The sequence below is a fragment of the Olea europaea genome, chromosome 11, assembly GCF_002742605.1.
Source record: "Olea europaea var. sylvestris chromosome 11, O_europaea_v1, whole genome shotgun sequence".
Lineage (NCBI taxonomy): Eukaryota > Viridiplantae > Streptophyta > Magnoliopsida > Lamiales > Oleaceae > Olea > Olea europaea.
Genome location: NC_036247.1, coordinates 6,195,941 through 6,199,381, shown reverse-complemented (window position 1 = coordinate 6,199,381; position 3,441 = coordinate 6,195,941). Strand labels below are relative to the sequence as shown.

General features: G+C 35.5%; 1 pseudogene; it reads left to right on the top strand.

Moving 5' to 3' along the window:
* Window positions 1–1,048: 1,048 nt before the first annotated feature.
* Window positions 1,049–3,164, top strand: LOC111404377 (annotated as a pseudogene).
* The last annotated feature ends 277 nt before the right edge of the window (window positions 3,165–3,441 follow it).

The window sequence follows — 3,441 nt, the reverse complement described above, 5'->3', positions numbered from 1 at the left end:
ATGTACGGAAAATCTACAAGAAGCTGATAATGTGAACAATAATTGGCCAACTTAGATTTTTTAGTATTCAAGTACAATAATCAATTTTTATGACAATTTTTTAATTAGTAACTGTGATACGTAAGCATGTATACTTGAACAATTTGTGATATTCGTATAATTTTGCTTAGTTAAATTTAGAAATAAGTCCAAAACTCATATTTCCTCGAACAAATTTCAAGTAAATTAACATCAACTGCTGCCTTGATTGCAATTTTAAAACTCGATTGGATAACGACCTTTGAAATTGAACAAGTGTATTATGCTTCAAATGCCAATTGAGTAGGATTAGAGTATATGTCATAAATGTTAGCTTAATTAAATTGAGTATGACTTTATTTGAATGAAATGTGATTGGTTAAACTTCATTGAAATGTATACAATTGTACATTTCAATGAATTTATCATATTTTAATCACACATATCATATAAATCTTTCCGGATAAACTTACTTCGTTACAAAGAATTGGGGTATGAACAATTGTATATGTGAGGGATATTTAATTTATTTTTTTCAAAAAATGTTAATAAATACAGTTGACGAAAAATTTGGAATTAAATTAATAATTGGTTGATACGCAAAAACCAAAAAGTAGTCATATTGAATGCATTGGTATAAAATTCGGATTAATTGCATGTTTGGCAAGATTAGAAGCATGTTGCCAAGCTTAAATTAGTTAAATTCATAGTATCCATATATTTCTTAAAATACACAACTTATAAGTACTATCAAACAAACACTAATTTTTTAAACTGGTCATATAATTTTTTAATAAATGCATTTCGTAGGATTCAGAACTTACAACCTACTCTTATGTAATTTTTTTGAAAACTTCTAAAACATTTTTGAATTTTTTTTCCCGAAAATATTTCTCCTTCTAGTCTTCTATATATGTGCTTCTTCCTTTTCCTTTCTAAACCCAACCCAACCCAACCCAACCCATTTTCCTTTACTCACGTATCCCAATTTCTCTCTGTTAAATCTTTGATTTGTGATCAATGCCAAAAAATGGATGAAGAATCTTTGTTTTCCCCCCCAAAATCTTCGTCTTCATCCTCATTTTCAACATTTCATTTTCCTTCACCTTCCCGATTTGAGCTATTGCCATCTCGTCTGACTTTATCAGAATCAGTTATGGACAAGACTCTAGAAATGGCGGAGCCAATGATTATGAAATGGAACCTGGAATCCACTACTTTTGCAAAAGTTACTTATCTGTTCTACGAGAATCGTAAGGAGGCAGAGGACTTCATCAAATGTGTGAATAATCTCCAGAAGGCTATGCACTTTTCAGTTATGGAAAACTCGAATTCAGGAAAAGCAGTCCGTTGCCAAATGCTAATGTTATAATGTGACTCAAATTCTAGTGGGTATTGAAGTCCTCGTTGAAGTGGTCTTGAAGAGATCAAAGTTATGGACGGTGAAGCAAAGTGATCACATTTTTGCTAGCTTGCCACTCGAGCGTCAATAACAGATTTTCAACAGAAGTTCTCGCCCGCATGACGCTCAAGCGACAGGGTTTTCCGAGTTTGACGTTTTAACGCGTTTTGGACTCGTATCCAACTACAACTTGGTGTTTACTCAGACAACATCTTGAGCTTAAATCTTAGTTGAGAGCATTGAGATCACGATGTAAAAACAATTGCTATTGATTATATTGGATTTCTCCTCCTTTGTCCGTGATTTTTTCCCATTTTGGATTTCTACGTAAATCTTTGTGTTCTTTATTTATTCTTGTCATAATCTTCCGATCAAATTCATATTAGCTAATGCAAATCGCCATGAAAAACCTCCAAGAGTTTTATCAGATTTTATAGATGAATCAAGTGCATTTGGATCCTGCATCTGTTTCAACTCGATCATTGCGTACCTCAACTCGGTCAAGCACATCTGACTATTATGATAACGAGGATGATGATGCTGAAAAAATAGCGAGCGAGTCGATATTTGAAGTTGAAGATACCTCTACCGTTGCAATAGCTGATATTAATTGATAGCCGAGTGCATGATTTCTTCTGGTTATGCAAAAGAGTATTTGAAAATTTACAAAATTATTCGAAAATCTATAGTCGATGAAGGTATTTATCGGCTTGGGATGGAAAAATTCAGTGCTTCGCATATTCATAAAATGAATTGGGATGGAGATTTTGAAAGAAGGAGCGATAATTTTATTTGGATTTCCAGTAAATGTGGTTAAAAACAGCAAGAAATTGTAGGATAAACTGTTCTGAGTACTCGATATGTACACCAAAATCTACAAACATTGGTCGAAGATTGATTCCATATTCTCCTTCGATTCAACAGCCAGTGTCAAGTCCGAGGCGCTCATGTTGCTAGTCAGGCTTGGCGAGTACGTGCGGACGACATTGAACGAATTTGAATCCACCATCCAAAATAATTCTTCTAAATCTCCATTGGCCGGCGCCAGAATTCACCATCTTACAATTGATGCGATGAATTACTTGTCAATCCTCGCCGATTGTAGCAATATTCTAGCCAACTCTCCACAGCCTGAGAAAATTTCATTGCCAGAATCACCATTTAGATTTTCCTACACCGAAGAATCTTCGGAGCCGACGATTACTCTTAAATTCACTTGGCTTATACTCGTTCTCCTTTGCAAACTCAATGGCAAAGCAGAGCACTATAAAGACATTTCTTTCTAGTTTCTATTACCTATTTTTAGCCAATAATCTTCAATACATTGTTTCACGTGTACATTCGTCTAATATCAAATACTTTCTCGGAGATGAATGGTTGTCAAAACATGAATCGAAGGTCAAACTATTTTTCATCAAACTACGAGCAGCTAGGATGGAGCCATGTCATCAACCCTTTGCCCAACAATCTAACGGTCAGAATCTCCCTGGAGCAAGTCAAGGAAATTTTCAAGAACTTTAATTTGTCGTTTGACCAGGCCTAACAAAAGTTCTATTTGTGCATCGTCACAGGTAGTAATCTCCGAGATGATATAAAATCATCGATTTGGCGGAAGATTGCACCAGTGTATCGAGAGTTCTATAATGCGCATTTATCTACAATGAGGAGCAACAAAAATTTGACATACGCAATCAAATTTACACCCGAGGATGTGGAAAATCATCTGTTGAATCTATTTTCTTGAATGATCAAGTCAATGATATCTTCATCAACTGTTTCGTTAACATCACATATGTTGACCCCAAAAAGTGTTGCCAACAGATGTCGGTTCTACCCGCGCACACGTGGGCGAATGTCCAACACGTTAAGACACGTGGACAGTCTAAAACGAGCGGTTCAAAGGGCGTAGGAGTAGCCCAACGACGAGGGACGGTGACGTTCGAAATCCGGCGGGTTGCTCGTGATCCGATTGTACAATAATTATCAACTGGTATTCGTAAATGTATATGTAAATGTGTATA